Consider the following 13,265-nt stretch of genomic DNA (forward strand, 5'->3'; position numbering starts at 1 on the left):
TTCTTTGGGGGTTTCTGTGTACACAATCACGTTTTTTTCAATGACTGCTTTCTTTTTTTCTTTCTTATTTATTTATTTATTTAGAGAGTGTGTGTGTGTGTGTGCAAGTGGGGGAGGAGTACAGAGAGAGAGAGAGAGAGAGAGAGAGAGAGCATCCCAAGCAGTCTCTACACCATCAGTGCAGAGCCCGACTCAGCACTGTATCCCACGAACCATGAGATCATGACTTGAGTGGAAATCAAGAGTCAGACGCTTAACTGACTGAGCCCCCAGGTGTCCTGCTTTATCTCTTTCTTTCCAATACTTGAAACTTCAGTTTCTGTTTCTTACCTATCAACTTGGTTAGAGCCTCCAGAAGGACACTGGGAGTGAGAGAGCGTCTCGTTCTCAATCTCAGGAGGAAAACTTTCCGCATCTCATTGTGAAGTAAGGACAGAAGATGAGGTTTTATTATTTTGCTGTCAGAGTAAGAGTGTCTCCTTCCATTCCCAGTTTCCTAAGAGGCTTCGTTATGAATGCTAGAACGTTACCGAGCATTTCTTCTGTATCCATCGGGATAGCCATGTGTTTTTCCCACTTCCTCTGTTAATGTGATGAATTATACTGATAAATTTTCAACTCCTACACCAGTCTTGCTTTCCTAGGTAAATTCAAATTTGTCATGATGTCGTTGGCTTTTTATATATCGTTGGAATTGATTTGCTAATATTTTGTTTAGGATTTTTATATTTATGTTCATAAGAGAGATCAGCCTGCAATTATTTTCTTATTAATGTTTTTGGCAGCTTTTTTTTTTAACGTTTTATTTATTTTTGAGAGAGACAGGGACAGAGTGTGAGCGGGGGAGGGGCCGAGAGAGAGGGAGACACAGAATCCAAAGCAGGTTCCAGGCCCTGAGCTGTCAGCACAGAGCCAGACGCGGGGCTCGAACTCACGAACCGTGAGATCATGACCTGAGCCGAAGTCGGACGCTTAACCAACGGTGCCACCCAGGTGCCCCTTGGCAGCTTTTGTTATCAAAGTTATACTTCTCTCACAACATGAATTGGAAGAGTTTGAGTAAATGCGATGTTACTCTTTCCCTAGATGTTTGAAGGAATTCATCGGTGAAGCCACCTGGGTCTGGAGTTGTCTTTGTTGAACGGTTTGTAGTTTAATGTAATTTTTAAAAATTTTACTTAGGGGCGCCTGGGTGGCGCAGTCAGTTAAGCGTCCGACTTCAGCCAGGTCACGATCTCGCGGTCCGTGAGTTCGAGCCCCGCGTCGGGCTCTGGGCTGATGGCTCAGAGCCTGGAGCCTGTTTCCGATTCTGTGTCTCCCTCTCTCTCTGCCCCTCCCCCGTTCATGCTCTGTCTCTCTCTGTCCCAAAAATAAATAAAAAACGTTAAAAAAAATTTTTACTTAAATTCCAGTATAGTTGCTCTGCAATGCTATATTAGCTTCGGGTGTACAATATAGTGATTCAACACCTCAACGTCTACTCAGCGCCCAGCGTGATGGATGTACTCTCAATCTCCTTCGCCTGTCTGCCCCGGTCCCCCCACCCAGCTCCCCTCCAGTGACCATCAGCGTGTTCCGTATACTTGAGTCTGTTTCCGGTCTTTGTCTTCTTTTTTTCCTTTGTTTGCTGTTTTGTTTCATAAATTTCACGTATGAATGAAATCCTATGGTGTTTGTCTTTCTCTGACAGGCTGATTTCGCTTAGCGTTATACTCTCTAGTTCCATGCACGTGGTGACAAATGGCAAGATTCTATTCCTTCTTAAGGCTGAGACTCCAGGGTATACACACCACCCCTTCTTTATCCATTCATCTATCCATGGAGACTTGGGCTGCTTCCGTAATTTGGCTATTGTAGATAATGCTGCTATAAACATACAGGTATCCTTTCAAATTAGTGCTTTGGTATTATTTGGGTCAATATCGAGTAGTGCAATTGCTGGGTCATAGGGTAGTTCTATTTTTAATTTTTTGAGAAACCTCCATACTGTTTTCCACAGTGGCCGCACCAGTTTGCATTCCGACAAAGGGTTTTTAATTTTAGATACAATTGCTTTTTTTTTTTAATTTTTTAAAGTTTATTCATTTTTGAAAGAGAAAGGGACAGAGCGTGAGCAGGGAAGGGGCAGAGAGAGAGAGGGAGACACAGAATCCGAAGCAGGCTCCAAGCTCTGAGCTGTCACCCCAGAGCCCCACGCGGGGCTCGAACCCATGAGCCGTGAGATCATGACCTGAGCTGAAGTCGGACGCCCAATCGACTGAGCCACCCAGGTGCCCCTTAAAAAGTTTTTAAAAAAATTTTTAATGTTTATTTATTTTTGAGAGAGACAGAGACAGAATGCAAGTGGGTTAGGGGCAGAGAGAGATGGAGACAAAGAATCTGAAGCAGGCTCCAGGCTCCAAGCTGTCAGCACAGAGCCCGACGCGGGGCTTGAACCCACGAACCGCAAGATCATGACCTGAGCTGACGTCGGACGCCTAAACCGACTGAGCCCCCAGGCGCCCCTAGATACAATTTCTTTATCAGATATAGGACTCCAGATTCCAATTTTCTACTTGTTTCTGGTTTGAAAAGTGTTTTTCAAGGAATTTGACTACTTCATTGAAAATTTCACATTTATTTGTGTAGAATACTTCACAATGTCCTTTTGTTATCTTATTGTCTATTGTGATATTTCCCTTTTCATTCTTGATTTTGCCTTTTTTCAAAAATTGTTATCAGTCTTGCCAGGGGGATCATTAATTTCACCAGTCCTTTCACAAAAACAACTTTTGCTTGTTGGTTCATACTCTTATATGTTTATTTTCTATTTCATTAATTTCCATTTTTAGTTTTCTTATTTCCTTCCTCCTATGTTCTTTGAGTTTAATTTGCTGGAGTCCTTTCTAATCTTGAAATTGATTATTATGTCATTAATTTTTAGCCTTCTTTTCCAACATATGCATTTAAAGCTATAAATTCTCTCCACGCACGGCTTTATCTGCATCCCAGAAGTTTTGGTACGTTGTAATCTCTATGTCATTTAGTTCAAACTATTTTCTCATTTGCGTCATGATTTCGTCTTTTGTTCATGAATTATCTAATTTTTTTATTTTTTTATGTTTATTTATTTTTGAGACAGAAACAGAGCATGAGTGGGGGAGGGGCAGAGAGCGAGGGAGAGACAGAATCCGAAGCAGGCTCCAGGCTCTGAGCTGTCAGCACAGAGCCCGACGCGGGGCTCAAACCCACCAAACGTGAGATCATGAGTCGAAGTCGGACGCTTAACCGACTGAGCCGCCCAGGTGCCCCTGTTCATGGGTTATTTAGAAGTGGATTTTCTAATTTCCAACCATTTGTAGATTTTCTACTTACAGTTTTATTATTACTATCTTAAGTACACTGTGGTCAGAGAACATACTCTGTTATACTAATCCTTTAAAATGTGTTGAGCGCTGCCTGGGTGGCTCAGTCGGTTAAGCGTCCGACTCTTGGTTTTGGCTCAGGTCGTGATCTCACAGTCCATGGTTTCAAGCCCCACACAGGGCTTTGTGATGACAGTGTGGAGCCTGCTTGGGATTCTCTCCCTTTCTCTCTCTTCCCTCCCTTGTTCATAGTCTCTCTCTCAAAAGAAATTAACTAAAAAACTTTAAAATGTGTTGAGACTTACCGAATGGTTTAACATATGGTCAACTTTGTTTCGTGTTCCCTGTGAATTACGTAATTATGGGCGATAGTATTCTAGACATCACATTCTATCAAGTTTCTTAATTGTATTTTTCAAATTTTTGATATATTTATGTTTTTATCACCTTGTCTCATTATTACCGAGAGAAACGTGTTAAAGTCTGTCATGATTGTGGATTCGTCTTTGGCTCCTTTTAACTCTGTTCATTTTTGCTTTGTCTATTTTCCGGCAATGTCTCAAGTACATACAATTCAGAATCATCACCTGAATCTTTCTGGCCTTTTTAATATTATGAAATTTTCCTCTTTATTTCTGGTAATACTTCTTGTGTTATAATCTGCTTTCCGATAGATGTGCAGCCTGCCACCTTCCTTTCCGTCACTATTTGCGTCGTACGTCTCTTTCCTTCCTTTCCTCGTAAGCTTTCTGTACCTCACAGTTAATATATGCCTTTCATAAGCAGTACACAGTTGAGTTTTGTTTTGTATGAAATTCAACAGTGTTTGTCCTTTAATTGGGGTATTTCACTCTTTACATCTAGTTGAATTACTGAGGTATTTGGATTTGGATCTTATCATCTTATTTCTTCTCCATTTAGTCTCACTTCTATTTTTGAGAGAGGCAGAGACAGTGTGAACAGGGGAGGGACAGAGAGAGGCAGAGAATCCCAAGCAGGCTCTGCTCTGTCAACCCGGAACCTGATGCGGGGCTCGAACTCACAAACCGCAAAATCATGACCAGAGCCGAAACCAAGAGTAAGACACTTAACTGACTGAACCGATGAGCCCTTGATTTATTATCGTCGTTTATTCCATTTTTCCCTCTATTCAATTCTTTTTTTATGTTTATTTATTTCGAGAGAGTAATAGAGCATGAGTGGGGGAGAGGGACAGAGAGAGGGACAGAGAGAATCCCAAGCAGGCCCAGCACTGTCAGCACAGAGCCCCCCGCAAGGCTCAGTCCCACGAACCACGAGATCATGACCTGCGCCAAAATCAAGAGTTGGATGCTCAACTAAGCCACTCAGGTGCCCTGCACCTGACTCTTGATCTCAGCTCAGGTCTTGATCTCAGGGTTGTGAGTCCAAGCCCTGTATTGGGCTCTGCACTGGGTGTGGAGCCTACTTTAAAGAAAAAAATGAGAGGGCTGGAAAAGAAAAAAAGAAAGAAAAAAAAAATGAGGAAAGAAAAGAAGTCCTCCAACTCAACAGTGAAAAGACCAAAACAAAACAAAAACAAAAACAACCCTCCCCCCCCAAAAAAAACAAATGGGGAATGATTTGAACAGGCGTTTGTCCAAAAAGATACAAACAGCCAACACGCACATGGGAAGGTACTCAAGGTCATTAATCGTTAGGGAAACACAAATCCAAAGCACATGTGATAGGATGGACCTAGAGTGAATTATTAGTGAAACAAGTCAGAGAAAGACAAATACCATGTGATTTCACTTACGTGTAACAGAAAGCGGAAGGCAGACCTGTAAATACGGAGAAGAATCAGAGAGTTGCGGGGGGCAAACTGGTGAAGGGGAGGGGGAGGCCAGTTCCGGAAGACACGTAGCAGGTGGCGCTGTGATTGCACGTGTGGTGACAGACGGCGGCCGCAGGGGTGGCGGGCACAGACCGATGTAGGGACGTGTGGCGTCGCTCTGTTGTACACCTGACACGAATGGAACGTTGCGTGTCAGCTGTACTTCAATGAAAACAAAAGCCGCCGTGAGATACCACTTCACGCTCACAGTAGGCGGCTGTACTGAAAAACAAAAAGCAAATTAAGAAAAAAAGGAAACAAGTGTTGGGAAAGAGGCGGAGAAATCAGAGGCCTCGGACGCCGCTGGCGGGAACGCAAAGTGATGCGGCTGCGGCCAGGGACAGGCGGGCGCCTCCTCGAGACGGTCCACGGGGAGTCGCCCCCGTGACCGCCCAAGTCCACTCCCAGGAGGTACTCAGAACTGAGCGTAGGCGTTCACACACAAGCTTGCACACGAATGTGCACAGCCGCCCTGCACACAATCGCCAAAAGGTGGAAACAACCCAAATGTTTATTGACAGAGGACTGGACAAACGTGCTTTCACACGATGGGCTATTATTTCGTCCCCCGAAACGGAATCGAGCACCGACACCTGGTACAACGTGGATGAGCCCCGGAAACGTTGTGCCGAGTGGAAGAAGCCAGGGACACGAAAGGCCACACGTGATTTGTTTCAACTGATACGAAATATCGAGACTAGGCAAATCCACAGAGACAAGAAAGCGGATCAGTGGCCACCAAGGGTGCGGGTGGGGAGAAATGGGAGTGGCTGCTCCATGCTACCAGGTTCCATTGGGGTGATGAATGAGTTCCAGAACCAGCTAGTGGTAATGGTAGTAATGTACTTGATCCCACTGAATTGTGCATTTTTAAATGTTTACAATCGTAAATTTTATGGTCGTCTGTTCTACTGCAATGAAGTTATCGAGCTGTTCTTTATTTGGATTATATCTAACACTAGTTACCATTTAGAGATTAGAATTGGGGGGCGCCTGGGTAGCTGAGTCCATTGAGTGTCCAACTTCAGCTCAGGTCACGATCTCGCAGTTCGTGGGTTCGAGCCCCATGTTGGGCTCTGTGCTGACAGCTCAGAGCCCGGAACCTGCTTCGGATTCTGGGTCTCCCTCTCTCTCTGCCCCTCCCCCACTCGTGCTTACATACACACTCTCTCTCTCTCTCTCTCTCTCTCTCAAAACTAATTTAAAAAATTTTTTTTAATTTTAAAGAAATTAAAATTGGGAATTTAAAGATATGTATACATTAATTCATTCTAAAACAATAAAAATTACATCATTACCAAACACATATTAAAAAAAAACATTTTATTTCTGTCTTTTTAAAATAGAAATGAGTGGCATTTACATTGATTTATTTTAATATCTCATAAGCTTCTGTACTCAGTCCTGTGCTATATGATGTTTTAAAGGATATGATGAAAGTTTGGCATTACACAGATTTGTAGCTGGAAAATGGAAAAGTATTTTAATAGCTTTTTAAGATAATTGTGAATATTCTTTTTTCATATAGAACTCAAGAAGTGATAGTTTCTTAAATGTGGAATTTGAAACCATAATAATAGAATGTCCATATTCTTTTTGTACATGAAAAGATTTGGGTCTATCTTATTCCATACACACACGCGCGCACACACACACACACACACACATGTATTTTTTTAAGAGACAGGGCTCAAGTGAGGGGCGTAGGGGGGAAGCAAGGCTCACCCGACACAGGGCTCGTGCTTACAAACTGAGATCATGACCTGAGCCACAGTCAGATGCTTAACCGACTGAGCCACCCAGGCGCCCATCTTTTCCTTTAAATGGGCTTTTGACTGTGTAAATTTTATAACATTGTGCATTGGTCATGGCGTATGATTCTTTCAATGTGCTATTCGTGGAATTCATTTTGCTAGTATTTTGTTGGGAATTTTTTTTTTTTTTTTTTTAGAATTTTTACATCAATATTCATCAGGGATATTGGCCTGTAGTTTTGTTTTGATGTTTTTTTTTTTTTCCTGTGCTGCCTTTATCCAGTATCAGGATAACGCCAGTCTCATAGAATGAGCTTTGGAGTGTTCGTTCCCTCCTCTTCCATTTTCTGGAAAAGCTTGAGAAGGATTGGCATTAATTCTTCTTTAAATGTTTGTTAGAATTCTCCAGTGGAGACATCTGGGCTTTTCTTTGTTGGGGGAGTTTTAATCACTGATTCAATCTCCTTACTTGTTATTGGTCTGTTCAGATTTTCTACTTCTTCAAGATTCAATCTTGGTCGGTTGTATGTTTCTAGGAGTTTGTCCCTATTTTCTAGGTTGCCCAATCAGTCGGTGTATATCTGTTCCCAGTTGTCCCATGATCCCTCGTAACACTGTGGTGTCATAGTGTGTGGCGTCTTGCATTCTGTAAAGCCCATGCTTCATCATATGGACGGCTTTCTACCAATCAGTTTCTCCTGTCATATAACGGATTTGTTTAGAAAATGTCTCTCTCTTTGATCCTCTTGTCTATCCTTGGCCCATGGCACTGGAGGCCTAATGCCATGATAGCGCATAAGCCATTGTGGACTTTCTGGCAAATAAGCAAGACCTCCACGCAGCTCCAAGGGTCTTTCCAAAGTGGAAGCCAGTATGACCCTATGCCACTGAGACTCAGGCAAGAAGAGTTGATTTAGAGCCCCCGTCATCACCACCACCACCACCACCACCACTGTCCTCACCTGGGCTCCCCTCCCGTGAGACGATGCATCAGAGATGCTCAAGGAACTGGCCTTACTAGAACCCACCTTGACCCCTTCTGGCGCTATTCTGAGTGTGGTTGTCCAAACACCCCCCCAGTTGTGCAGACTGCTTGTGGCCAGCCCACCTGGTGCTAAGTACACAAGTTGAAAACAAGCATTTAGAAATTTTATTGCAACATGGTGGCAGAGAGGGAGGACCCTAGGCTCACCCTGTCCCATGAATATACCCAGATAACTATCAGATCCTCCTAAACACCCCCAAAAACCGACCCGAAGACTACCAGATCAAACTCCATAACTAGGGGTGGAAAAGAAGCCATGCTGAAGAAAATAGGAAGACATGGTTTGGGAGGGAAATAGATTGTGGCCACTGTGGTGGGGAGGGAGCCACAGTAAGTCACAGAGAAGGGTGAGAGACAGACTAGCGTACAGGGAAGTACAGGGAGACAATGATTCCCCATAGCAATTGGCTGGGAAAGCAGAAGGTGAGAGGGGCTGAATTTCGAGTACTTGCAACCTGGGGCTTAAGGCCTGGAGTTTTAAAGGTCGATGGGCATGGGAGGGGAGAGTGTTGGGAGTTGGGGGGAGGGGGCATTGAGCAGCTCCTGGACAGAAAGCAGAGCAAACAGCTTGCAGACACACAGCATGGAAAAAGAGATCTGAAGAGCATCTGGGACACACAGTGGGGAGGTTATCTGCTCTTCTCCAACTGCATCCCAGAGAGGCAGCATTCACAGAGAGACCCTTCCAGAAACAAAGGCACTAGCAGGCACCGTTTCCCTCCCCTGCCTCTCAGGGTAAGTACAGGGCACCTGTGGGAACCGGTGCAGTGCCCACACTCGCTACCTAACTTGCTTACACCAAGCCCCGCCCCCTTGCGCTCCAAAGGAACCACCGCTGCCACTTACGCTCGCCCCACTCCCAGCACAGCAAGCTCCCAACCCCAGAAGAGCGGTCCAAACTCCTGCCCACACCACATCTTTCAACCCAGGAGTTTTGCAAGGCCTGGGTTCTGGTGGCGGTGGCAACAGGTTTCATCTCATAAGCAGACCAGAGCACATCCACTTAAAAGTTGCCACATTCAGGCCAGGGACCAAACACTGCCCACAACAGGCAAAGAGAGCCTCTGCACACGACCGGCTTGAAAGGTAAAGCAGCCAGGACACGACAGCAGAGTACATGCAGGCAGCACACACTGGAGATACTCCCGGAAGCGCCAGGCCCTGGGCAACAGGGGACACTATGAAGCAGGGCACTACAGGACCTCTTTTTCATAAGGCCATTACCTTCAACAGCAGGAGATGTAGCTGACTTTCTTAGTACACAGAAACAGGCACAGAGACTTAGACCAAATGAGAAGACAGAGGAATCTGTCCAGTGAAAGAACAGCACAAGACCACAGTCAGAGATCTAAGTGAAACAGACAGAAGGAACAAGCCTGATGGAGAATTTAAAGTCATGATCATAGGGGCGCCTGGGTAGCTCAATTGGTTAAGCGTCCGACTTCGGCTCACGTCAGGATCTCATGGTTGGTGAGTTCAAGTACTGTATCAGACTCTGTGCTGATAGCTCAGAGCCTGAAGCCTGCTTTGGATTCAGTCTCCCTCTTTCTCTCTGCCCCTTCTCTGCTTGCGCTCCATGTCTCTCTCTCTCAAAAATAAACATACATAATAACATACATAAATAAAAATAAAGTAATGACCATAAAGATACTCGCTGGACTTGAGAAAAGAGTGGAGGACACCAGTGAGACCATTAACACAGAGATAAGGAATAACATAGCAGAGATAAAGGACTCAATAAGTAAAATGAGAAACATGCTTGATGGAATGAACAGCAGGCTGGAGGAAGCAGAGGAACGAATCAGTGACCTACAAGACAGAGTCATGGAAACCAATGAAGCTGAACAAACGGGAGAAAAAAAAGAATTACATAAAACAAGAAGAGACTTAGGGAACTCAGTAACTCCATCAAATGTAAAAACATTTGTATTATAGGAATCTCAGAAGAAGAAGAAAGAGAAAAGGGGCCAGAGAATTCCTTTGAAGAAATAATAGCTAAAAATTTCCCTCATCTGGGGAAGGAAACAGATATCCAGATCCAGGAGGCACAGAGAACCTCCAACAAAAGCAGATCCACACCAAGACATATTGTGATTAAAATGGCAGAATAGAGTGGTAAGGAAAAAATCTTAGGGGCGCCTGGGTGGCTCAGGTGGTTAAGGGTCTGACTCTCGATTTCGGCTCAGGTCATGATCCCACGGTTCATGAGATTGGGCCCCACGTCTGACTCTGTGCTGACAGCACAGACCATGCTTGAGATTCTCTCTTTCTCTCTCTCTCTCACCCCTCCACCGCTGTCACATGCTCTCTCTCTCTCAAGAATAAACATTTCATTTATTTTTTTGAATGTTTATTTATTTATTTTTTCAACGTTTATTTATTTTGGGGACAGAGAGAGACAGGGCATGAACAGGGGAGGGGCAGAGAGAGAGGGAGACACAGAATCGGAAACAGGCTCCAGGCTCTGAGCCATCAGCCCAGAGCCTGACGCGGGGCTCGAACTCCCGGACCGCGAGATCGTGACCTGGCTGAAGTCGGACGCTTAACCTACTGCGCCACCCAGGCGCCCCTGTTTATTTATTTTTGAGAGAGACAGACAGACAGAGAGAGACAGAGCATAAGCAGGGGAGGGGCAGAGAGAGAGGGAGACACAGAATCCAAAGCGGGCTCCAGGCTCCGAGCTGTCAGCACAGAGCCCGACGCGGGGCTCAAACTCACGAGCCGTGAGATCATGACCTGAGCCGAAGTCAGACGCTCAACCGACTGAGCCACCCAGGGGCCCCTAAGTAAACATTTTAAAAATCATTTAAAAAAAGAAAAAAAGCCTTAAAAGCAGTAAGACACAAGAAGATAGTTACCTAGAAACGTCATCACAATCCCCCTTTGCTGCAACATCCAAGCTCCTGATCACTTTCCTTCTTCCGGTAATCTAGTGTAATACCTTGTATTACCAGCACCAATGCTAACAAAAGACATTATTTTTTACAGAAGTAGGAGTCCATTGCAGACCGGAAACTGAAAAGGCTGGCTGTTCACCAGAAGCACTGTTTCATCCGGCATTTTCTGCCCAAATAGCCCTGAGCCCACTTCTAGGGTCTCTGCAGGCCTCTTCCTCTGCTGTCCTTTGTGTCCCCTCTGTCACTGTGTACACCTGGCCCTCCCCTGGTACAGGTGGAGCCCGGACTCGTGAGCTCATGTGTCTCCTTGTGTGCACCTGAGGCCCCTCACAGTGCACAATAGGGAGGGGAGGAGATGGGAAGGAAACGGGGGAGGCTGAGGGTCGGGGAGCCACGGACAGCAAGCTGTTACGAAGACGTCTCTGTTAAGGTAGGGGATAGAACACACTTTAACAGTCTGTTAGCCTGACGCCTTGACTTCCTCAGCGCTTAGACAAGTGGTGTGTGGGCCTCCTTGTGTTACTTGCCCCCAGACCCATAAAGGCTCCAGGCAGGCCCGCCCGGAGCATCCCAGACGACTGCTGGGGAACTGTGTGCGCCCTGTGAAGGCACAGCAACGTTTTACCGCGTGGCCTTCAGGGGACCCTGAGCCCATATGACTAAGAACCATTTGTGGAGATACCGCAGAACGTTTGACTGAACTTCCGGACGCAGGGCAAGGGCTGCTGTGGGCTTAGACCTACAGGACGGCCGTCATCGCTGGCGATGTCTGTTACGTCTCCACAGAGCAGACACTCCGCTCTGCTAGGGCTCATCCCTTCCCCTCCAATAAAGGCCCGAGCTCCAGCTCCGGCAAACCCAGCTTGAGTGCCTTTCCCGGGCCCCGGGACAGCGGCTGGCACCCATCGGTTTCCGGCACGGGGCGGGACGGTGCCCGGGAAGGGGGCGCCTTGGGCTTACCGCCGTGGGACAAGAGCGTGGCGTGCACGAGGGAGGGGGGAGTAAGCCCTGGTCCTTCCCTTTCTCCTGCAGCTCCCTCCTCACCCCTGCAAGACCTCAAGTAAACCTGGTGTCCCATCCTCCTCCTCCCCATGCGGGGGCCCACGTGGGTCACTGCTGGGCCCCGAGGGACAGAGACAGTGTCCTTCCCAGGTGTTTTAACCCCGCCCCCTGTCATAGCAGGGTGGACAATTTCTGCAGAATCTCCAGCCCAGGAAGTCCTAGCGTAGGGGACTCCTATGTTCTCTGTCCAGAAACATTTCTTAAGGGAAAACACCCCAGAGTTTTGTTTGTTTTCATCGGTTCTAGGCCCTAGGAGATGTTTGGGAAAGGCCTCCCCCTCCTTGTCAGCCCAGATGGAGTACCAGATCCTTCTGCGCGGAGAGCGGCACGCCCCAGCAGGTCTGGGAGTCTCTCCCTGGGGTCGGACACCGAGGCCGCAGAGGAGGGCCTGCACTGGATCTGGACCTCTCCTGTCCCTGACCTTAGGGTCCAGCGCGCCGAACTCACACCCCCACACAATGGTAACACATGGGTGTAGGCTTTCCCGACTTTGTTCTGGAAACAGAGATAAGAGGGAGAATTCAGCCCCTCCCTTCAGCTCCAGAGCTCAGCTGTTAGTGCTGGGACTCCGCTGAGAGGTCCCTCCTCGTGGAGACCACAGTCCACAGCCCCGGGTCTTCATGGGCTCTGGCGGGCACGCGGCTGGACGCGGCAGTCTGTCTGGTCCGGCACGTCTCTCCCCTTCCCCTGTGTGACCAGGGAGGCCAGCGTGAGACTCTCTGTTTTCAGGCTCCTCCTGCAGGGGCAGACAGGTACGTCGTGACCCTGACTCGGTCGCCGTCCCAGGACTTGTGTGTCTGGTCTGGTTCGGGTGACTGTGGACATAGTTTGCCATTCACCGACGTGTGGGACCCAGCAGGAGGAGCGGATGAGGAAAATAACATTCGATCTGGGACATGCTGGATGCGAGCGGCTGGCGGGTCATCGGAGCGGAGACGCCTGAGGGTCGGTCAGATACAAAGGCCTAGAGCGTGGGGGGCGGGGAAGGAAGTCCAGTCCGGAGGTGAATGATAGGGACAATCCCAAATCTCACTTATTTTACTTGTTTATGTTAAATGTTTGTTTCTTTATTTTGAGAGAGAGAGACTCCCAAGCGGGCTCCACGCTGCCAGCGCAGAGCCCAACGCGGGGCTCAAACCCACAAACCGTGAGATCACGACCTGAGCGGAAATCAAGAGTGCGACGCCCGGCTGACTGAGCCGCCCAGGCGCCCGTCCCAGATCTCATTTAAACCCCGGGTTTCAACGGAGCCGCGTAAGGACCTTAAGCAAACCAGAAGAGCTCAGAGCCAAGAAGGAGCCCTGGTGG

This window comes from Prionailurus viverrinus, chromosome F1 (genome assembly GCF_022837055.1).
Source record: "Prionailurus viverrinus isolate Anna chromosome F1, UM_Priviv_1.0, whole genome shotgun sequence".
In the NCBI taxonomy this organism is placed as follows: Eukaryota; Metazoa; Chordata; class Mammalia; order Carnivora; family Felidae; genus Prionailurus; species Prionailurus viverrinus.